This window comes from Urocitellus parryii, chromosome 6 (assembly GCF_045843805.1).
Source record: "Urocitellus parryii isolate mUroPar1 chromosome 6, mUroPar1.hap1, whole genome shotgun sequence".
Lineage (NCBI taxonomy): Eukaryota > Metazoa > Chordata > Mammalia > Rodentia > Sciuridae > Urocitellus > Urocitellus parryii.
The window spans coordinates 161,075,853-161,101,069 of NC_135536.1; the positions used below are offsets into that span (position 1 = coordinate 161,075,853).

At 34.3% G+C, this 25,217-nt stretch overlaps 1 protein-coding gene and 1 pseudogene across 1 annotated transcript in view; one reads left to right on the forward strand and one right to left on the reverse strand.

Moving 5' to 3' along the window:
- The window catches only part of Macrod2 (mono-ADP ribosylhydrolase 2), a 1,937,146-nt gene that overhangs the window by 1,695,620 nt on the left and 216,309 nt on the right, over positions 1 to 25,217 (reverse strand). The window lies entirely within an intron of this gene.
- Positions 5,456 to 25,217, forward strand: part of LOC113189053 (SWI/SNF-related matrix-associated actin-dependent regulator of chromatin subfamily D member 1-like) — an 88,481-nt pseudogene continuing 68,719 nt past the window's right edge.

Genomic DNA, 25,217 nt, shown 5'->3' on the forward strand with positions numbered 1-25,217 from the left:
CTCTTTAAATGCTGAGTAATATTCCATTGTGTATATGTACCACATTTTCTTTATGCATTCATATCCATTCATACTGAAGGGCATCTAGTTTGCTTCCACATTTTAGCAATTGTGAATTGTGCTGCACTAAACATTGGAGTGGCTGTATCCCTGTACTATGCTGTTTTTAAGTCCGTTAGGTATAGAAAGAGGAGTGTGATAGCTGGGTCAAAAGGTGGTTCCATTCCCAGTTTTCCAAGGAATCTCCATATTTCCATATTGGCTGCACCATTTTCCAATCTCACCAGCAATGGAACCCAGGGTCTTGTGCATGCAGGTGCTGTGTGTATTCTTAATAGCTGCCATTCTGACTGTAGTTTAATTTGCATTTCTCTAATTACTAGAGATGTTGAACATTTTTTCTTATATTTGTTGATTGATTATATATTATCTTCTGAGAAATGTCTGTTCAGTTCCTTGGACCATGTATTGATTGAGTTATTTAGTTTTGGAGGGTTTAGCTTTTTGAGTTCTTTATATTCCCTAGAGATTAGTGCTCTATCTGATGTGCAAGTGGTAAAAATTTACTCCCAAGCTGTAGGCTCTCTGTTCACCTCACTGATTGCTTCTTTTGCCTAGAAGAAGCTTTTTAGTTTGAATTCATCCCAATTATTAATTCTTTATTTTAATTCTTGCACTATAGGAGTCTTGTTAAGGAAGCAGGGGCCTAATCCAATATGATGGAGATGTGGGCCTACTTTTTCTTCCATTCGAACAGTCTCTGGTTTAATTCCTAGGTCCTTGATCCACTTTGAGTTTTGTTCATGGTGAGAGATAGGGGTTTAATTTTATTTTGCTGCATTTTGATTTCCAGTTTTCCTAGCACCATTTGTTAAACAGGCTATCTTTTACGTTTTTTGTGTCTTTGTCTAATATAACTGTAATTATGTGGGTTAGTCTCTGTGTCCTCTATTCTGTACCATTGGTCTACCAGTCTATTTTGGTGCCAATACCATGCTATTTTTATTACTATATCTCTGTAGTACAGTTTAAGTTGTGGTATAGTGATGTCATCTGCTTCATTCTTCCTGCTAAGGATTGCTTTAGCTATTGTGGGTCTCTTATTTTTCCAGATAAATTTCATGAATGCTTTTTCTATTTCTATGAGGGATGTAATTGGAATTTTGATTGGAACTGCATTAAATCTGTATAATTCTTTTAGTAGTATGGTCAGTTTGACATTATTAATTCTGCCTACCCAGGAACTAGGAAGATCTTTCCATCTTCTAAAGTCTTCTTTCATTTATTTCTTTAGCATTCTGTAGTTTTCATTGCAGAGGTCTTTTACCTCTTTTGTTAGGTTGATTCCCAAGTATTTTTTTAGGCTATTGTAAATGGAGTAGTTTTCCTCATTTCCCTTTCAGAGGATCTGTTACTAATATACAGAAGGTGTTGATTTTGTATCCTGCTACTTTGCTGAATTCATTTACTAGTTCTAGAAGTTTTCTGGTGGAATTTTTTGTGTCTTCTAGGTATAGAATCATACTGTCAGCAAATAGTGCTGACTTGAGTTCTTCTTTTCCTATCTGTATCCCTTTCTTTCTTTCTGTCTAATTGCTCTGATCATTGTTTCAAGAACTATGTTAAATAGAAGTGGTGAAAGAGGTCATCCATGTCTTGTTCCAGTTTTTAGAGGGAATGCTTTCAATTTGTCTCCTTTTAGAATGATGTTGGCCTGGGGCTTAGCATAGATAGCTTTTATAATGTTGAGATATGTTCCTGTTATCCTTAGTTTTTCTAGTGTTTTGAACATGAATCAGTACTCTATTTTGTTGAATGCTTTTCATGAATTTATCGAGATGATCATATGCTTTTTAAAATCTTTAAGTCTATTGATGTGAGGAATTACACGGATTGATTTCCTTATGTTGAAACAACCTTGCATCACTGGAAAGAAGCCCACTTGATCATAGTGCACTATCTTTTTGATATGTTTTTGTATTTTATTTGCCAGGATTTTATTGAAAATTTTTGCATCTATGTTCATTAGAGACATTGGTTTGAAGTTTTCTTTCTTTGCCTGGTTTTGAAATCAGGGGGATATTAGCCTTATAGAATGAGTTTGAAAGTGCTCCTTCTTTTTCTATTTCCTGAAATAAATTGAAGAGTATTGGTATTAGTTTTTCTTTAAATGTCTTGTAGAACCCAGCTGTGTATCCATCTGGTCCTGGGCTTTTCTTGGTTGGTAGGCTTCTGATGGCATCTTCTATTTTGATGCTTGAAAGTGATCTGTTTAAATTATGTATATCATCCTAATTCAATCTGGGCAAATCATACAACTCTAGAAACTTGTCAATGCCTTTGATATTTTCTGTTTTATTGGCATACAATTTTTCAAAATAATTTCCAATTATCTTCTATATTTCTGTAGTGATACTTCCTTTTTCATCATATATCTTAGTAATTTGAGTTTTCTCTCTCCTTCTCTTCATTAACATGGCTAAGGGTCTGTCAATTTTATTTACTTTTCAAAGAGTCAACTTTTTGTTTTGTCAAATTTTTCAATTGCTTCTTTTGTTTCAATTTCATTGATTTCAGCTCTGATTTTAATAATTTCCTATTTTCTAATGCTTTTGGTGTTGATTTTTTCTTCTTTTCCTAGGGCTTTGAGATGTAATGTGAAGTCATTTATTTGTTGTCTTTTTCTTCTTTTAAGGAATGATCTCCATGCAATGAACTTTCCTCTTAGAATTACCTATTTCATAGTGTCCCAGAGATTTTGATATGTTGTTTCTATGTTCTCATTCACCTCTAAGAACCTTTAAACTCCTCCTTGATGTCTTTTGCAACCCATTGTTCATTCAGTAGCATATTATTTGATATCCAGGTGTTGAAGAAGCTTTTATTTTTTATTTTATCATTGATTTCTAATTTCATTCCTTTATGATCTGATAGAATGCAGTGTAGTATCTCTACTTTTTTATATTTGCTAAGAGTTGCTTTGTGGCATAATATATGGTCTATTTTAGAGAAGGATCCATATGCTGCTGAGAAGAAAGTGTATTCGTTCACTGAAGGATGAAATATTCTACATATATCAGTTAAATCTAAGTTATTGATTGTATTGCTGAGTTCTATAGCTTCTTTGTTCAGCTTTTGTTTGGACAATCTATCCAGTGTTGAAAAAGGTGTGTTAAAGTCACCCAGAATTATTGTGTTGCGGTCTGTTTGACTCTTGAACTTAAGAAGAGTTTGTTTGATTAAAGTAGACACTCCATTGTTTGGGACATATAAATTTATTATTGTTATGTATTTTTGATAAATGGTTCCCATAAGCAGTATGAAATGTCCTTCTTTATCCCCTCTGATTAACTTTAACTTGAAGTCTACTTTATTTGATATGAGGATGGAAACCCCTGCTTGCTTCGGCAGTCCATGTGTATATGCATTTTCCTATGAGATGAGTCTCTTGGAGGCAGCATATTTTGGGATCTTTTTTTTTTTTTTAAATTCAATCTGTCAGTCTATGTCTTTAGATTGGTGGTTTATATTCCCAGCCTTTTTTGTTTGTTTTTTGGTAACTTGACTTGGTTTCTCCTTTGATTAGTTTTTCATTTAGTGTTAATACCTCCCTTTGCTGGTTTTCATTGTTGTTTTTCAATTCCTCTTCATGGAATATATTGCCAAGGATGTTCTGTAGGGCAGGTTTTTAAGTTGTAAATTCTTTTAACTTTTGTTTATCGTGGAAGGTTTTTATTTCATCATTAAATCTAAAGCTTAATTTTGCTGAATATAAGATTCTTTGTTGGCATCCATTTTCTTTCAGGGCTTGATATATTTTGTTCCAGGATCTTCTAGCTTTCAGCGTCTGGGTTGAAAAATCTGCACATACTCTAATTGATTTCCCCTTATATATAATTTGATTCTTTTCTTTTGTGGTGTTTAATATTCTCTCCTTATTGTGTATGTTGGGCATTTTCATTATAATTTGCCTTGGTGTGGATCTGTTGTGATTTTGTATATTTGGAGTCCTGTAAGCCTCTTCAATTTGGTTTTCCGATTCATTCTTCATGTTTGGAAAATTTTCTGATATTATTTCATTGAATAGATTGGTCATTCCTTTGGTTTGGACCTCTATGCCTTCCTCTACATTTGGCCTTTTTATGTTATCCCATATTTCTTGAATGTTATGCTCATGGTTTCTTACCATTTTCATTGTGTAGTCTACATTCTTTTCAAGATTATATATTTTGTCTTCATTGTCTGAGGTCCTGTCTTCCAAGTGGTCTAATATGTTGGTGATGCTTTCAGTTGAGTTTTTAATTTGGTTTATTGTTTCTTTCATTTCAAGGATTTCTATTTTTTTAAGAACCTCTATCTCCCTATTGAAGTAATCTTTTGCTTCCTGTATTTGTTTATGTAGTCCTTTTTGAAATGATCTTTTGCTGCCTGTATTTGCTCTCTTATATCATCCCTTAATTCACAGAACATTTTAATCATGTACATTCTTCTCTGTAATTTCTTCTGCTGTTCTTGCCATGGTTTCTAGTAATGTGGTATCTTAATATGTTTGGGCACTTTCTTCCCTTGTCTTTTCATATGGCTTGTGTGTCTTCCCTTCTAGCACTGTGAATCCGAGGCATCATCGTTTTTTACCCTATAGGCTTATAGTGCCCCTGTTGGATCCAATACCTCTCCTTTGAATTGAAGGACAATGTTATCAGATCCCAATATAAACAGTATATACCTTAAAAACAAATGTTTGGTATTAAGACGTTTACAGTTTGGTCACAATGTACAAAAATGGTGAATTCAGTTATTATCTACAACATATTCAGTAGGTTTGTAAAAGGGTTTACAGTTTCTGATAATGGACAAAGAACCAGGGGTGAGAAAAAGGACGATATGCTAAAGAGATAGGAAGTGAAAATATATTTTATATCTTAGAAAGTGTGAAAAAGAAATCTAAACAGGAACTTTAGTAGCAGGAGAAGGAAGAGGAAGTAATTTGGGGTAGGCAAGTAAGTGGGAATACAGTAGAGTACATAAAACAAACACTCCTATATATTGAGAAAAATTTAAAATGTTAAAATAGTAGAAATTGGTGGGATAAAAGAAAAAAATATATATGTACAACACAGCTGTAATATCCTATTCAGACATCCCAGTCCTCAAAATTCTACTTCATGCAGAGTATTTGGTTTCACATATGTTGGGGATGTGAGGGTAGGAGAATAGAGAAGGGTGGAGGGGAGAATCTTGAAGGAAGAAACAGGGTTGTTTTGGTTGGAAACCCCTATCTTTCCTACTTCCTTTCTCATCCAATAGATGGGGTAGTCTGTTGTTAGCTGGTATCTCCACCCTCAGGGTGGTAAAGTTGCCTGGTAGCAACTGCTGGGGAGAGGGGGTAATTAGAAACTGGGTACCTGGCCAGCTGGAGTTCCAAACTGGGTGTTGCCCCCCACAGAAGAGGGTGATGAAGGTGACCCAAGATGGAGGCACCTGCTTTCAGCGGTGGACTATTGGGAAGCATGGCCAGTGGACTGTCGATAGTGTGTGGTGGGAGCTGAGCAATGGCTGCTGGAGGATGAGTTCAGAGAAGAGCTCCTGCAGTGTGTGGCCATTGGGTGACTTCAGCCTGTGTGAAGTTCTTAGTGTAGGCAGGCCACTGAGTGCAGCAGCGGAGATACTGCAGAGTCCCAAGATGGTGGTGACCAAGGGAGCCCTGCGTTGGTAGATGGGGGTCCACACGGGAGTGGTAACCAGAGTTCCTGTGTGTGGGAAGCTGCTGGGTGGTTGATGATTTCTGCTTGGGTGGGTGGCCGATAATTCTGCGCAGGTGTTGATGATGCCCACTTGGGTACCTGATCATCCTCTGAAAGGGCAAGTAGTTGGGAGACCTACTCTGATGCTGAGGCCTGGAGCCCTGGATGGGCACAGTGGCTGTGATTCCCATGCAGGAGCAGGAATATCTATCTCAGAGAAGCAGTATTCTCACAACTTGAGTCCCAGGTAATGGAGCGACACAGAATGCTGCCTCCCTCTGGCCTGCCATCTTGGACTCCCTCTAGTTTTTAATTTTTATGTAGGCAAATTTAATGATCTTTTCCTTTGGGTTTTTGTTGTCATCTTTCTCAGATGTATTACTCTCCAGACATCTGGTATTCAAATTTAATTTCTTCTGTTAGGGTTTCAGTTTCATTTTGATTCCCTGTCAAATTATTCTGCATTTTTCCAGGGCATGGATGTTATAAAGTATAAAATAAATTTATACTTTAGGTACAAATTTAGATTCTTTGTTATTTTTTAAATTATAAAACAATTATTACATATACAACTGCAATGCACTAATTAAGGTAACAATAATAATTGGGCTGGGATTGTGGCTCAGCGGTAGAGTGCTCGCCTAGCACAGGCAGGACCCAGGTTCGATTCTCAGCACCACATAAAAATAAAGGCATTGTGTTGCGGCCATCTACAAAAAGGATTCTCTCTCTCTCTCTCTCTCTCTCTCTCTCTCTATCTCTCTCTCTTAAAAAAAGGTAACAATAATAAACAGTAAACTTGTAGAGCAGAGCAAAGGATTAGGGAAGAAAGCAAGGGAGGGAAAGAGAAGGTCCTGGGGAATAAAACTGATCAAATTAGGTACATGTATGAATATGGCATAATGAAGCCCATAATTATGTATAATTATAATGCACCAATAAAAATTATTATAAAACTTTCTTTAAAGAATCTTTTCCCTGGATTTTTATGTATATTATGATATTATGTTTTGTATCTGGAACCAAAAAGCTCATGTATTGAAAACTTTGTGCAAGTGCAACAATGTCTAGAGGTAGAATTTTTGGGAAATGACAAGCTCTGACCTCATAAGTGGATTAATCAATTTGAACGATTAATAATTTGAATGAATACTGGGAGGTGGTAGAAACTATAGGCAGGGGAGTCTTGGTTGGAGGAAGTAGGTAACTAAGGAGTGTTCCCTCAGGAACCATATCTTGTCCCTGACCCCCACGCCATTTCCCTGCTGCCAAGAGGTAAGTGGCTTTCTACTGCCACACCCTTCTACCATGACATTCTTTCAGGATCACCTCAGACCCAAAGCAATGGAGCCAGCTGCCTAAAATAAAATATGGAAAGCATCTGTTATACTCCCGTGGAATCATTTCAGAGAAAAAGATTAGCTTTTATCATTTAAAATTGCATAAGTTCTATCTTTAAATACATGATATTTTAATTTGTTAAAATTATTTATACCAGATACTAATGACACAAAAAACTGATTTCCTTTAAAAATATAAATATTTTAAAAGGACCTATTTTGTTTAATTTCTGGTTCTAACATTTCTAAATGATAATACATGTGAAATGGAAAAAAAATTTAACTGACAGAATTTTAAAGAATGGGTTTTCAATGCTATTCCATGATCTGGTGTTATAATGGCATAGACTCAGACTCTGTGAAATGTAATAATAGTAACTCTTGGTCTCTCCTCACTACCCGCCAAAGAAATTCTCATTAAATAGCTCCAAGATATTTGGGCACTGGGTTGTGTCATGTTTTCTCATACTCCCTTTCACAACTCCCCTCCCTAAAGAAATGGCTCCCATTCTTCCTAAGAGTTGACTTCTTCACTTGGGCTCTAGATTCTGCATGTTCTTGCCCCAGGGATGCTTTGCTCCCACTCTCATCTCCCCCCTCAATAGACTTATGGTTTTATTTTATCTTTGGCTTAATATCTCACACTCTACTAACTCCTTCAAATGTTCACAAGTCTCTCATTTTAAAAAAATACTTTTTTGCCTCTATTCCTTTCTAGCTATTACTTTATCTCACATAATATTTATCTCGCTCCCCTGTTCTTTGTTCAAATGAGGGTCTAAACCTCCTGCTTTTATTTCCTTGATATCATATAATGAGGCTTCTTTCCTGTCTCCTTCAAGCCAGATCCAGAGGTTCTTTATCATTCTTCTTTACTCTTCTGTTGCAGTTTGTCCTTGAAGTTTGTTTGCTTGATTTCTATGCATCCTGCCATGCTGGTACTTTTCATAACTTTTTGGATCTTTTTGGCCCTAGACTCCTAAAAAATGCTTCTTGACCCCCAAAAAAGAGGACTTCAAGTATGCCAACAAGAGACAAATTCTCCTCCACACACAATTCTTGAAGATCACTCATTCTTCTAACTTCCATTGAATGATATATGAATCTTTACAATCTTATTCTGAATATTTACCCACATTATTACATATTAATTAGATATTTACTCTTAAATCACCCATAATGAGAATCAAAGTGCTGAAAAATGTTATTTTCCCTGTAAACAGGATCTTCATACAGAAACAAAGAAAACCCTTGTATTTTATTATTATTAAAACCTATCACTAATAAGTAACATTCAAAGTTTTTGTTTGTGTTTTCTTTTTTGGTACTAAGGATTTAACCCAAGGCTGCTTTGCCACTGAGTCAGATCCACAGCCCTTTTTATTTTAATTTTATTTTTTGAGACAGGGTCTCACTAAGTTGCTTAGGGCCTCACTAAATTGTTGAGGCTGCCTTTAAACTTGTAATCCTCCTGCCTCAGCCTCCTGAGTTACCGGATTATAGGCATGTGACATCATGCCTGGCTCATTTGAAGTATTTTTAAAGTAAAATAAGACATCAAGTTTGAAATACGCATGAAAATGAATTTAGCCAATATCATGAAGATAGGAGAAAAGTATACCAGAAGTAATTTTGGTAACCAATCTTTGAAAATGAAAAAATATTTAAACATATCAACAAAAGTATACATGAAAATAAACTTTATGAATACTGAAAAAAACAAATTCATAAATTTACATGTATTTCCAACAAATCTTTATTCTTTCAATTACATTTTTCTGTTTCATTGGTTCATTACATATTCTGAATATCATGATGTGCAAAATTATGAAAAATCAGTACCATGATATTTTTTAACAGAAAAAAAAACTTCAAACTCGGAGTAAATTTTCATTTTATAGATTTTATTAACATGCTAAAATGTAAATTTTGATTGAAACACAAAATATATTAAATGTCACATTCTAAAGTCAGGTGCAAAATCAAGAATGATACTTCTAAGAGAAATATGTAAAAACCACATTCCTCTTATTAAATACTGCATCATCTTGATGTTAAGGGTAGGAGAGTCAGTATTTAGATCTTAATACCATAATTTTGAGAGCAAATTTTGGGGAGACATTCTGAGCATGGGAAACCTTATGTATGGGTTTGTAAGTACCTGTTCCCTACCTCTCAGTTTAATGTATAGCCCCCAAAGTTTTATAGAAATATGGTGAAATAAAGTTTGCTGTTTTCCTAGAAAATTTAAAAAATGAGGTAGTGGCTAGCTATTCAATTGCTCTAGGAAAAAACTGTGTGATAGACTAAGTTTATACTTCCTGAATTTCTTTGATCAAAGAATGCACATTGCCCATGTGCCACATGTGGGTCATGTTTAAGAGAGTACTGGTGAGAGATTATCTTAAATCTGCTCCAAGAGAGCCACCTCCAGAGGAAGTGAAACTTCAGGTGTTCTTATACACATACAGACTGAGAAGGTAGTGGCTAGCATGAATCAAGATAGGTGTCCCATTGTTAAACAGACATAAAGTAAAGAGACATAAACAATTCAAAAGGATAGGGAGGAAAGTGCCCCCAAAATGAAGAATCAACTTTAATCATCAGTCCAATTTAAGACAATACCAGCCAGGTAAAAACTTTCTTGCTCTTTTATGTCTTCTTTACCACTATACTCCTGAGGGGTCAGAAACTGCTGCTAGAACACTGGATCTCAAACAGAGGTAGATGCAGAAGATAGAAAAAAAAAGAGTTGCAGCTGACTCTGTCCTTATTCCCCACATGCAGGAAACTAGACTCTAAGCTGGAGGATAGAACCTCAATTTTTTTTTGAGAGAGAGAGAGAGAGAGAGAATTTTTTTAATATTTATTTTTCAGTTTTCGGTGGACACAACATCTTTATTTTATATTTTTTTGTGGTGCTGAGGATCAAACCCAGTGCCCCGCGCATGCCAGGCGAGCGTGCTACCACTTGAGCCACGTCCCCAGCCCAAGAACCTCAATTTTAAACCAAAGTCACAGTTTGACTATTACACTGAACTGCCAGACTTAATGAATACTAAGCTGAGACTGTATAATAAAAGACCATAGGTCTTTCTACTACTTAAAAATGATGTGAAAAGCCATGAATTATGAGATCTACTCAGGGCCTAGGGAAAGTTGGATCCACTGAAGGGAAAGAAATTTATTGTTAGTTACCACAGATTGAGTTTGTCTCCATTCAAAGGCTATATATGCATACACATATGTACATATATGTGCACACACATATTGTGAAATGCATATAAAACTGCATTATGGTGCAAAATTTTCAAATTTTATATAATAAATTTTGTATTTCAAATTTTAGTTAAGATACCTCAAAATATGATGTATTTCTATTTCAAAGATTTAAAGCTCAAAAAGATTAAATATGACAATTTATAAAATAATTCGTTATTAAATATCAACTTCATTAGAAACAAAAAGAATTAAATTGGGATTCAATGGATAAATTATGTTGATTGATGAAATAAACATATTAAAGTTGCAGTTTAAAGAATATTTATGAAGGCAAGTACTCAAAATAAGTAAAACTAAGGAGTAGTTTTTTAAAAGATTAAAAATAATTTAAACAGGCAATGCATATGAAAAATATTATAAAGAATCAAAAGTTTTTTCATGTTTTTAAGATTCCCAAGTTCCCCATCCATTCAAAGCTATCAGCTTTCCCATCCATCTCAGCAAAATGATTTATAATCCCATCACAGAACCTAATTTCCTTTTACCAAGTCTATGGCATGCACTGCAATCAAGTAAGGAAACAATTCATTAGACAGGCTTACAGTGGGACTTGTTTGTATTACCCACACTTTACAAGAATTAATTTAAGGAGATGCAAAATAAAAAGGCAAATCATGGAAAAATTGATAGTTAAATATTCAAAACATACAAAGCTATGCACTTTGTGATATAGTGGAGATAGCAACCTAGAACAGTTGTTACAGAATACTTTTTTTACATTTATAATTTTATCAACAATTCCATGCCTCAGAAAAAAGAAAACATTTAATATAACAGTTTAAACACCAATAAAAAATGAATAAATCACTTACTGATTTATTCTTGTAACAATTTTCAAAAGGGCTCTGCTGTGTACTTACAACCTTTATGGATATAACAAACTTTTATTAGCTAATCCTGTTTTCTTACATTGAACAAGTTTGGGACAATATCTTTTCTTGACTACTTCAATATTTATATGTACTGTCATTAACCTTCCTTCTTTCTCCTTTCGTTTTTTTTTTTTTTTTTTTACTTATCTATGCATGTTCCACTGATGTTTCTACAACAGAGAAAAAGAACATGTGTACAGGTTCTTCCATTTCCCTATGTAAATTTCTCAATGGGCAGAAACAACATCATATTCATATTTGCTCAAAGCTTTATAGTTATTAAGATTCCAAACACACCCCAATGGTCGCACCTTCTATGTCCTTGCCAAAATAATTGCCTGCATTATAACACTGAGCTTCTCTATCAATAATATTTTCTTATCCTGACTTTTATTTATCCAAGCAATGCACATAAAAGATTTTACAAAGAAGGTCAGTGTGTCAACCAATCATTCACTCTGGAAAATTCCTATGACCCTTTGCCACAGCCCCATAGACTGGCCCCCAAATCCCAGGTCTGAAATCATTACAGCTCAAGCCCAAGTATGTCTATCAGAAAGGCATTCTGCACTATATAACAAATGGACGGTCTCTGTCAACCTCAAATCCTAAATATCTGTTTTATGAAGCAGATAAATGCATTCATAATTACATTTATACTCCTATATCTGTAAATCTAGATATATAGATTCAAATATGAACAGAAAATTAACTTCTCCTATTTCCCCTTTATATTTTATAAGTTTCTCTGCCCTTGTTTTAAAAAAAAAGATTCCAGCTTTAGTTGAGCTTTAGTGAATTTATGTGGAACACGTGGTCAGTACAGACTTTTAAAACAGATGTTATGATTACTGTATATTATTTTGTATATTAAAAGTGTCAATTTAGAGTTAGAAAGCAGTTATAGTCCCAGATCCTAAAAGATTGTGTATATATCACTATCTTATTATAAACATTCTTGTTCTTACAATTTATTTACCTTTTCGGGGGGCGGTACTTAGAATTAAACTCAGGGCCTTAAACAGGCAAGGCAAATGATCTAGTATTGCACAATTCCTCCAGTCCTAAATCCTATAACTTTTTTTAAATTATTTTATCTAATCTAATTAGTTATATATGACTGCAGAATGCAATTCAATTCATATTACACTAATAGAGCACAATTTTTCAAAAACCTACAACTTTTGTTTAAAAGACTTCATGGTAGGGCTTGTATTATTCTAAGTTTCTTAAGTGTTTCACATATTTTTACAAATCTATTCACACTAACTTCCAGCTCAAGAATCTAAATCTGACACTGAATGGCCCATTTGATAAACTTAACAACCTTAACACTGTTAGACAATTATCATCTCTTTTAAAAAGATAAATGTAGAGGATGGGATGATGATGAATTAGAGAAAGGGAGTACTTTTCAAGTGCTCCACAATTCAAGATTCAAGCAGTAGGAGTGTTGCTTCTCAGCAAGGTGGGTTACTGAAGAAATTCACTGAAATATATAATCAGACAGTAAAATAATCATAGACACAGAAATTTGGAAGCTCTGAACATAGAACAAGAAACAAAATGTTAGAGACACACCAGCTTTGCTGATGGCAAAGGTGCAAGTACTGCCAGTTCACTGCAGAGGGGAGGAGTAACAGGCACAAAAATAGAGAAACAGCAAAAATATTTGATATGGGACAACCCGTGGAATAAAGGAGGAGGCATGTCTTAACTGATCCAGAGACAACAGGGCAAGCTGATGATTAAAAACTGCTCAGAAGAGGATATACAATCAATCAACAAATACATGAAAAAATGCTCACCATCTCTAGCAATCAAGAGAAATACAAAATAAAACTACTCTAAGATACCATCTCACTCCAATAAGAATGGCAACCATTATGAAGTCAAACAACAATAAGTGCTGGCAAGGATGCGGGGGGAAAAGGTACACTCATACATTGCTGGTGGGACTTCAAATTGGTGCGGCCAATTTGGAAAGCAGTATGTAGATTCCTTGGAAAGCTGGGAATGGAATCACCATTTGACCCATCTATTCCCCTTCTCGGACTATACCTAAAAGACCTAAAAAAAGCATACTACAAGGACACAGCAACATCAATGTTTATAGCAGCACAATTCACAATAGCTAGACTGTGGAAACAACCTAGATGTACTTCAATAGATAAATGGATTAAAAAATGTGGTATTTATACACAATGGAATATTACTCAGCACTAAAAAATAACAAGATCATGGCATTTGCAGGGAAATGGATGGCATTAGAGCAAATTATGCTAAGTGAAGTTAGCCAATCCCTAAAAAACAAATGCCAAATGTCTTCTCTGATATAAGGGGGGTGACCCAAAATGGGATAGGGAGGAAGAGCATGAGAAGAAGATTACCACTAAATAGGGAAGAGAGGTGGGAGGGAAAAGGAGGGAGAAGGGGAGTTGCACGGAAGATGGAAGGAGACCCTCATCGTTATACTGATAATGATGAAAATGTGAGGGGGAAAAAAGTGTGTCACATTAGATTGGATAGAGAGAAATGATGGGAGGGGAGGGAAGGGGAAGGGGGGATAGGAAGGGCAGCAGAATAGAATAGACATTATGATTGCTGTATGTATATAGGTTACTCTATGACCAGTGTGATTCTGCAATCTGTACAATCAGAAAAATGAGAAATTATACCCCAATTGATTCAAATGTATGAATTGCCAAGATCATTGTAATGTCATGTGTAGCTAATGAAAAAAAAACTGCTCAGAATCTCTCAGTAGGAGGGAGTAGAGGCAGGAGCCATTTGCAAGTGGCAGTTAGCAGTGACAGGAAAATGAGAGTTCATAAAAAGCCTGTCCCAGCAAACACCTGCCATGGGGTACAGTGTGTGCCTGGTCTAGCACGAATGAAACAGGCAAACAGGATTGTGCACAGGGGACTCAGGCTGGGGAGAAAGGGTTTGCTTTGGTTGATGTTATATTTCTTTGTTTTTAACTTTGTTTTTGCTCCTCTTACTACCACTTTTTCACTTTCTTCCCCTCTAATAGCCAAATTCTCTTGTTCGTTCTTCCACTGTTTCTTTATTACTTTTATTTTTTGTTCCCTCTTTATAGCTGTCACCTGCTACCTCTCCTGCTTCCACTGTTTTTTTTTAATATTTCAAACTATCTCTTGCCTTCCTACCTCATTTTCTCTTCTCTTAAGAAATTGTGATTTTAATATCTTCTGAACTTTTAGTTTACATAATTCCAGCTTCCCCACCACTCATGTTGTTGTGGTTATTAATAAGATGGACATTGTAGTTGACACCTACTGTTTAAGGCCAGATCTAGCTCATAGATGATTACTGTTGGTGCTGATGTTAAATACTGACTCCACTATTCCTCTTTGTGTGGCAGTTGGTGTTACAGCTATCATAGTAGGCACAAGTCATGTAAGGTGGTATACTGGTATCTAACATGAATGTTATTGCTTATTCCACCCCTTTCCAAGATGGCCTGGGAAGTTATTGGGATAGGACAAGTTCACAGTGTAGAGATCCTGCTAGTACGCTACACTCACAACTCAGTCAAGTGACAGTGAACCTTGCTCAGACAAGAAACAGCCCTATTTGATCTCCAACAAAACTTTAATGCATAAAATTCAGGAGACACAAACCCCAAACAAAGACCAGACTGAAAGCATGAACAACTAGAAATCGAGGAATATAAGTCCAAGACTTCTGAAAACATGAAGAACATTTTCAGTGAAATAAGAGCAGAAAATATTCCAAACATTAGAAATCAGATGGACATACACATAAAGGAGTTATATAGAACTCCAAAGGGATAGAATCAAAAAAGAACTTCTCCAAGGGACATCATAATGAAAATGCCTAAAACATATTTTAAGGAAAGAATATTAAGCTAGAAAGAAAAATATCAGGTCACATTTATGGTAAACCAATAAGACTCACTTCTGACATCTCAACTCAGACCCTAAAAGCAAGAAAACAATTGCCTGTGAAGAGGGTTATATCTAGAAAAGCTATACCTTTTAGAATCAAAAAAGAAATAGAAAATTTTCAAAAAAGAAGTAAAAGAACATGACCACTAAGTAAGAACTACAAAAAATACTTAAAGATATATTATACACAGAAGAGAGAGAGAGAGAGAGAGAGAGAGAGAGAGAGCTCCCAAATGGATGAAGCTCTCTAGAAGACCTTTCATCTAAATATCTAAATGAAAATTAAGATTAAGTTAAATATAGAAAATACAAGAAAATGGCAAGAAATAACATCTATCTATAATAGCGCTGAGTGTAAATGGTCTCAACTCTCCAATTAAAAGACATAGATTGGCAGAATGGATTTAAAAAATTAGATCCACATATATGCTGTTTTTAAGAGACTTGTCTCATAGGCAAAGACATCCATAGGCTGTAAGTAAAAGGAAAGAAAAAAAAATATTCCATGCAAGTGAATCTGAAAACAAGCAAGAGTAGCTAGCTATTCTCATATTTGACAGAGCAGATTTCAAGCAAAAATTGATCAGAAGAGACACAGAAGTTCACTACACACTAGCAAAGGGAACAATCCAACAAGAAAATAAAACAATAGTAAATTTTCATTCCTTAAATGCTGATACATCTAATTACATGAAACAAAGACTTCTTGACATTAAATCCCAGATGGATCCTAGCACAATAATATGGGATGATTTCAACATTCAATAGATAGACATTAAAATCAACAGTTTGTTTCAACCTAAATAATACTACAAATCAAGTGGATCTAACAGAAATCTACAGAATATTTTGCCCCAAAACAGCTCAATTCTTCTTCTTCTCAGCAGCTAATGGAAACTTTCCAAAATAAACTATATTCTAGGTCACAATGTAGGTCTTATATCATATGTACATCTTATCATATCATAAAGGAATAAAATTAGAAATTAACAGCAAGAAGAAATATAGAAACCACATAAATACATGGAGATTGAGCAACCCTCTTTTAAATGGGCAATGGATCATAGACGAAATGAAAGAAATTTAAAAATTCTTAGAAACAAATTAAAACAGAGATACAACAAATGAACATCTCTGGGACAGTATGAAGGGTATTCTAAGAAGAAAGTTTGAAGCACTGAGTACCTACATTAAAAAAAATAAAAACAGAAAAAAGCCTAATAAATCATCTTATCATACCTCACAGCCCTCGAAAAGGAAGAACTAACTCAAAATTTAGCAAATGACAGGAAATAACTAACGTCAGAGCCAATATTAATGGACTTGAAAATTTAAAAAAATAATACAAAGAATCAGTGAAACAAAGAGTTGGTTCTTTTAAAAGATAAACAAGACTGATAAACCCTTAGCCAAACTAACCAAAAGAATGAGAGAAAAGAACCAAATCAACAAAATTAGAGATGAAAAGGAGATATCATCACAGATGCTTCTGAAATTCAAAAGATCATTATAAACAACTTTGAAAATTTATACTCCAATAAACTTGAAACCCAGAAGATACTGACAAATTTCTAGACACATACAACCAAGTCAAATTATGAAGATGAAGAAAACCAACACAAACTAATAGCAAGTAATGATACTGAAGCAGAAATTAAAAGCTTCTAACAGAAAAGTCCATGACCAGATGGAGTCTCAGGTAATTTCTACCAGACCTTTAAAGAACCAATGCCACGTCTAATAAAATGATTCCATTAAACAGTAAAGGAGGAAACACTGCCAAATTCATTCTATGAAGCCAGTATAATCCTGATGCCAAAATCAGACAAAGACATATAAAGGAAAGAAAATTACCGATCAATATCCTTGAAGAACATAGATGCAAAACTCCTCAATAAAATTTAGCAAACCACATTCAAAAACACATTAAGAGGGGCTGGGGTTGAGGCTCAGTGGTAGAGCACTTGCCTTGCACACATGAGGCACTGGGTTTGATCCTCAGCACTACATACAATAAATAAATAAGTAAAACAAAATATTGTGTCTATGTTCAACTAAAAAAATTAAAAAGCACATCAAGAAGACAGTGTACCATGATCAAGTGGGTTTTATCCAAGGGATGCAGGTTTGGTTCAACATACACAAATCAAAAAATGCAATTCACCACATAAATAGAATTAAGGACAAGAATAATGTAATGATCTCAATAGATGCAGAAAGGCCTTAAAAAATACCAATTCATGTCAAAAACTCTAGAGAAAGTAGCGATAGAAGGAATTAATCTCAACATTATACAGGCTATATAAAACAAACACAAAGCCAAAATCTTACTGAATAGAGAAAGCATTTACTCTAAAATCAGGAACAAGACAAGGCTGTCCACTCTCCCTACTCCAACTTGATATAGTTCTTGCAACTCTACCCAGAGCAATAATAATAATAAAAGAATGTAATGCAAATAGGAAAATAAGTCAAATTATCTCTCTCTCTGCTGATTGATACGAAAAACCCAAAAAACTCCACCAGAAGCCTTCTAGAGCTGATAACATATTCAGCAAAGTAACAGGATACAAAATCAACATTCATAATTCAATAGCTTTCCTAGACTCCAGTAATGAATATGCCAAGAAATAAAGCAGGAAAGCTATCCCAATCACAATAATCTCAAAAAATAAAATACAATACATGAGAATAGATCTGACCAAGGAGGTGAAAGGCCTCTACAACAAAAATTATAGAACACTGAATGAAGAAATTCAAGAAGGCCTTAAAAGATGGATAGGCAGAATTAATATTGTCAAAATGACCATATAACCAGAAGTGTTATATAATTCAGTAAAATCCTCATCAAAATACTAGTGACATTCTTCACAGAACCAGAATAAAAACAGTTTTACAATTCATTTGGAACAATAAGAGACTCAAATAGGCAAAGCAACCCTAAGGAATATTGGAGGCATTACAATATCTGCTCTGAAATTATACTTCAGGGCTATCATAGCAAAAACAGCATGGTGTTGGCATCAAAAAAGACATGAAGACCAGTAGAACAGAATAGAATTCATAGAGAAAAACCCACATAGATACAGGCATCTGACACTTCACAAAGGTGCCAAAAACACGCTGGAGAAAAGAGACTTTACAACAAATAATGCTGGGAAAACTGGATAAATTAATATGTACAATAATAAAAATAGATTCCTCTCACCTTACAAAAGAGCCAAGTAAAATGGATCAAAGACCTAGGGATCAAGACAGAAATTTTGCAGATTCCAGGAAAAAAAAAAAACACAGGCTAAACACTCCAACATATTGAAGCAGGTGCAACTTCCTTCACAAGACCCCTAAAGCCCAAGAAATAAGTGGGACAGCATCAACTTTAGAAGCTTTTGCACAGCAAGGGAAACAATTAAGATTGTGATGAGACAGCCTACAGAAAGGGAGAAAATTTTGCTAGCTACTCCTCTGATTAATATTCAGAATATATAAAGAATTCAAAAAACTTCTCTCTCTCTCTCTCTCTCTCTCTCTCTCTCTCTCTCTCTCTCTCACACACACACACACACACACACACACACACACACACACACACATCAAAACCAATAATTCAACCAAAAAATGGGCAAAAGACTAAACAGACAATTCTCAAAAGAAGAAATATAAATAACAAATATATTAAAAAAAGTTCAACATTCCTAGTAATCTGGCAAATGTAAATCAAAACTACAATGAGATTTCATCTTGCTTCAGTCAGAACAGCAATCATCAAGAATATAAATAACAAATTCTGGCAAGGATGTGGCTGAAAATGTTATCTTATACATTGTTAGTGGGGCTACAAAGTAGTAAACCATTTTGGAAAGCAGTCTGGAGTTTCCTCAAAAGTCTAGGAATGGAACTACTATATGACTCAGCTATCCAACTTCTTTATATTTATCCAAAATAACTAAATTTAGCATAACAATGATACAAGCATTTCAATGTTTGTAGCAGTACAATTCACAATAGCCATGTTATAAAACCAGCCCAGATGTCTGTCAACAGAAGAAAGAATAAAGAAAATGTGGTATATATGGACAATGGAGTCTTGGTCATAAAGAAGAATGAAATCATTGCATTTTTTGGTAAATGGATGAAACTGGAGAACATCATGCTAAGTAAAATATGTCAAGGGTTGAATTCTTCTCTCATATGTAGAAGCCAGAGCTAACTATGGGAAGAAAAGTTGAGGGTGGGAGGATGATTTCACAAAAGCAGAGGAAAGATGGAGCTGAAGAAGACAATTGAGGTGAAGGAAAGAGGGATGGAAAAAGGAAGGATCTACAGAATGAAACTAACAAAATTATTCATGTATATATATGCATATACATATGAATATACCACATTGAATTCCACCTTTATGTAATACATACAGTGCCAATTTTAAAATAAATAAAAGGAAGACTAGTAGAATAGAGCAAGGAGAATGGAGGAGAGGAGGGAAAGAGGAAGCACTGGGCTCTGAAATTGAGCAAATTATATTCCATGCATATATTATTATGTCAAAATGAACCCTACTATTATGTATAACTAAAATGCACTAATAAAAACATTTTTAAAAAAAGATAATGAGGGTTAGGAGTGTAGCTCAATAGTAGATTACCTGCCTAGTTTGCATAAGGTCCTAGGTTTGATACTCTGTATTTTGTGTGTGTATGTGTGTGTGCGTGTGCATGTGCATACTGCACAATTGCCTGCTCTTCATACAAATCAAGAATATCAATATAAAGGTACCTAGACAAATTATAAGGTACAAATTCCACCAAGGAAATTTTTTATCATTTCTCCTGGCCAGTAAGGTTCAATGTAAGTTTAATTATGCTTCCAGCATGTTTATAATTTCAGAATTGCCAGTCTATGTTCCCAAACTCATTTCTCCATGTTTTTCAATAAGAATTCAGTATCCCGAGGGAAGTGCCTCAAATGGAAAAATACTCATCAGAACAAAAAAAAAGTATTAGAAGATTTACTGTGAGAGCCTCTAGAGCTATATGCACTCCAAAATAACTTTGGTTATAAGTTGAGTCCATTACATTTATATATGGACTCAAACATTTTCAGTGGCATTACTATAGTAAATTTGCCAATTGAAACTGTATGAGTTAAAAGTCCTTGCAAAAATTTACCCAGAAACACATAATAAAAGGTGAAACAAAACATGTCTGAATACTTTAAATATTAGTGGTCTTAACAGCTATGTATTCAAATTCATAACATGACAGGTTTTATATTGGACACTCCCTAGGTATAAGAATACTTGAATCTCACAGAAAACCAGTTTACAGATAAAGGAGCTAAAGCTTAGCCAGCCAGACAAGGGCAAGATCACATAAACAAATAAATTGTAAGGAAATATGGATTCAAACCAAGGCAGTCTGATGCCAGACTCCTCTGTTAGTTTCTAAAATACATTGTTTTCACAAATCATCCTAATATACAGATTCTGTTTTATAAGAAATCATTCTGGAAATTAAACACCTTTTAATTTTATAATACTAAGCTTCTTTAATGTTGTATAACAGTAATTGTTCTCTTTGCTCCTTTGATAGTTTAGCATCTTAACTCTTTGTCCCAAGATGACCTACCATTCCCTGGATAGAAAGTAGGGCATCTTAATTATCATAACCACCTCAGAACACAGAATTATAGGAAGAAATATCTTTGCAGGGAGTAGGTCTTTAAAATATCTAGGCTTTTTTCTAATCAACTCAATTACACATTTACTCCTTTTAAGAAGAATAGGATGACATGAAACTAAAAAGCAGTAAAATCAAAGCTGACAAATAGACTAGTGAAATTAAAGTATCTTTAAGCTGCATTCATATATGGAATATACAATTAATATATGTTAAGAACAAAATAAATAAATAAAGTCTCTTGATCCTGCTGCAGAGATCAGCCAATACATCCAACAAAATTTGCCTGAAAAATGGGATCAAAAGAGAGAAATAATAATAAACCCAGATCTTTAAATGCTTCATGTGTTTAGATACATTATACTGTTTATTATTAAATGGTGATATTCTCTATGAAGGGAATTTCAGAAAATGCAAGTTCATTCTAGGAAACTCCAGATCCAGATTATATAAGAAGTTCTTTGCCAGAGCAGAAAAGCTGGCCAATGCTTTGCATTTTGGTTCTTGCTTGGTAGTGGCAAATTCTCTGATGAATCACCTCCCAACATAATTTAACTTTTCTCCTCTTATTCTCACTTCTTTCATACTTTAGTAGAGAAGCAGTGACAATGATGGTGTCCTCCCTCAACTATCACAGGAGGAAAGCCTTTCATATCTGCTTTAAATGACCAGCTCTGAAAAAATAGTAAGTCCACCAGGCATGTTATTGGTAATGTCAGTCCATCCATCTATCTTAAGAGTGTTGGCATTTAAAATTAAGAAGAGGCTGGTTTATAGATAAGACAAGCAGAAAAAGTGAGCTTTACAATTTGCATAACAAGACAGAAATTCTAGTCTGTTTTACCACTTTCTGTCTTTCATTCAATCATTCAACTGGCTAAGCCAGGAAAAACATAAATTCTTCCTGTGATATATTTGCAAAGTCTTAGCTCTAGGATGTAGTAGGAAAAGAAAACAACATAATAAACTTAAGCATTATTAATGTTTTCTGACTGTTTGAATGCATATATACTGCAGCTGATTTGATTCGCCAATTTTGAGGTAAGAGTAAATCTTTCCCTTTTAAGATCTGTTTTCCAATAAAACCTTATTTAAAATAATGAGTGGAATCAAACTATTTTGAATAAAAGTCTGAGTTACAAAGCGAATAAATGACTTATCCAGTCTACAAGGTTAGCAGCAAGGTTAAAATTAGAAAGAATATGACTAGTGATTTCGTACTTGATATACTTGCCTTATAATATGCTAACAACTATTGGTAAATAAGCAGAGCAAAAATGTAGTACTGTTGTGTAGCAAGTAGATGAAGAGTTCTGTGTGTGTATGTGTGTGTGTGTGTGTGTGTTTGTGTGTGTGTGTGTTGCTGAGTATGGAACCACCCAGGACTCATGCATGCTACAAAAGTGCTCTATCACTGAGCTATGCTCCAGCCTCTTTGCAGACTTCCTAAGTTTAAGAAAATGGTATTTCACAGAAGCAAATTCAAACAGAGACATATTCTGCTAAGATCCAGTGATGGTAGGTATTGATGACCAGTAATATTTTCATCCGTACCTTGAACCCTAGTACTAACCTTTCAGTTGCCAATATATTTTCTTTTAAAAACTAAATTTCATATCACTCTGTATATTATGGAAGCAAATGATAAAACTATGAGAAATTTACACATCTACCAAAATTATTAAAATATATGGACATATAAAATAACTTTCTAATCCCCACAAATGCAGTGAAAAATAAATATATCTAGTTTAGAAATATACTCAGCAAACTCATGGGTCATTTGGTGGTTGATGATCCAATCTGTTGGGTATATTTTGGGTTCCTTGCTTCTTTTTTTTCTCTCCAGATGCTTCTTTTTTCTGATTTTGGTGTTATTAGATCTTCAACAGAGTATGGAAGAGGAAAAATTTGTGAAACTCAAATCATTCAGTTTTGCCTCGTTGAGGCTATTACAAATGGCAAAATTATAAACAAAGAGTTGTATTATTTTCTTTTTTATAAGATTACATTATCTGTTACATATCACCACCGCCTTCCATGAACAATCACCAACTACCTCTTAGAGTTATTTTGTGTACCTTGTCAGTTATATATTTGATCCTGGAATTCTGAATTTGTCCTTACAAAAAACGGCAATGCAATTATAAGTAAGGTTTCACCATTTTCTTTTAAGCTTAAAAAATATATATATTCAAGGGGGCTGGGATTGTGGCTCAGCGGTAGAGTGCTTGCCTAGCACTGGCGAGACCCGGGTTTGATCCTCAGCACCACATAAAAATAAAGACATTGTATTGTGTCCATCTGCACCTAAAAAATAAATATTTAAAAATATTTTTTTTCAAGAAAAAGGCTATAGGTATTATTGGAAAAAACAATTTGATTAAAAGTCAAGTAAAAAGAGGGGCGAATAAGTATAAAAATGAGATAAGGAAAAAGTAAGTTATATAATAAGAAGCACTGAGATGAAGGTGGCATGGTTGAAGGACAGAATTAAAGTGTGTATATGCACATGGATGCGCCGCATACACACACGCACACACACACACCACAAAATATTAAAAGAAGTTTCCATTCACATTTGTTATGCTATGGTAACACCAATCTTCACAAAGTAAGAGTATCAGAACTTCATGGGGAGCAACACAATGACTAATTTACATGGCTGAAATCTGAGGTAGTCAAATGATAATTTTAAGCCCTAAGCATCCTGATTTGATGAGAAGAAAGTTAGGAGAATCATTTACCTTACATCAAGCCTCATGTGTATTGTCAGCATGTACTGCAAATCTCTTTCCTCAGGTCACTTCCACCTGGAGTCTTGGTGTCAGCACCTCTGCTCCTTGGTCTGTAAGTTGGACTGGCTATATTCAAAGAAATTTAACAACACTCCCTAACTCAGAATGACAAGAAACCAACAGAACCATTTAGATTCTCAATTAAAATACCTTTACTTTTTCAATACAAGTTCTCTGTAACTTCAAATACTTTTGTGAATTTATTTTTCCTTCATCAAAGAACACTTAAATTTCATGTTAATACGCTCTCCACGAATGTCAATTGTCACATTTACTTTTCGTTAATTATTTTAAAAACAGAAAAAAAAACATTCTTAAGCAGCATCATAAAATGTAAAAAGCAAGGTGTCATAAATAACAATCTCTTTTTTTCTTTTTATCTTTGAACCAGGGATTAAATCCAGGGCACTGGATTAACCACTGAGCCACATTCCCAGCCCTTTTTTACATTTTATTTAGAGACAAGGTCTCCCTGAGTTGCTTTGAATTCAAGATCCTTTTACCTCAGTCTCCGGAGCCACTGGAATTACAGGTGTGTATCACCACGCCAGGCTAATAACAATCTCTTAAAGATAGAATAAGCCAATGATGTAAGCCTTGTGTTGAGGTGGAGATAAGGTAATCAAAAATTATGTACAACTATTCATTTTATTTCTGTATAAAAAAGAGATTAAAAGACTGCAAGTAAAATTTTAAAGTCATTCACTATCCAAAATCATTTCTTTTTAGAATAGAATAAATTATCAGATATTATAAACTATCTCACACTACATTTTTAAATATATGTATCAGGTTTCTGTTTCAAAAGTCCTCTCATTCCTCTACATACCCACACACATACTAACATAAAAGTCAAAAGTCTTATGAATATGTCTGCATTAGCATGAATCCAGGTGTGAAAAAGGACCCATTAGAGAATTAAACACAACTACCTCACAGGAAAAAGAAACTAAAGGGATGGTAAGAAAAGACAAAATAATTAATTTTTTATAGGCACAAATTTGGTTTAAAAATACTAAAAAGGGTGTGTCACTTTCATTTAAAAAGTGAAACTTTAAAAGGAAGAAACAAAATCATAAAAGTTCTAGAAACAATTGATTTATATTCTTTTCACAGGAAAGGCAGTACATGAAACCCTGAAGTCAGAATAAAAAAAATATACACAATGATCTAAAAAATTAATTCCACTACATTAAAGGTGAAAAACAAATAAACATAAAGAAATATTTCCACTGGCTATGATAAAAGACTAAGTTTTGTAATTTGCATAGTATGTACAAATCAAGAAAAATAAACATCTAATAACACTTAAGAATAGAGAAAGCTATAAACAAGAAGATCACGACAGAAAGAAATAGTAAGGAAACATGATCAATCTCATTCCCCAAAAAAGAAATGCAAATCAAAAAGCAATGGATATATGAACCAAGCAGACAGAATAGAAACCAGAAAGAAGTCAACTTTTTGACCAATTGATTTTTGTCAAGGGTGTCAAAACCATTTAATAGGATAAATAAATAAAATTCTCTTTAATAAATAAAACTGGGACAACTGGCTATCTGTATGCATAAGAA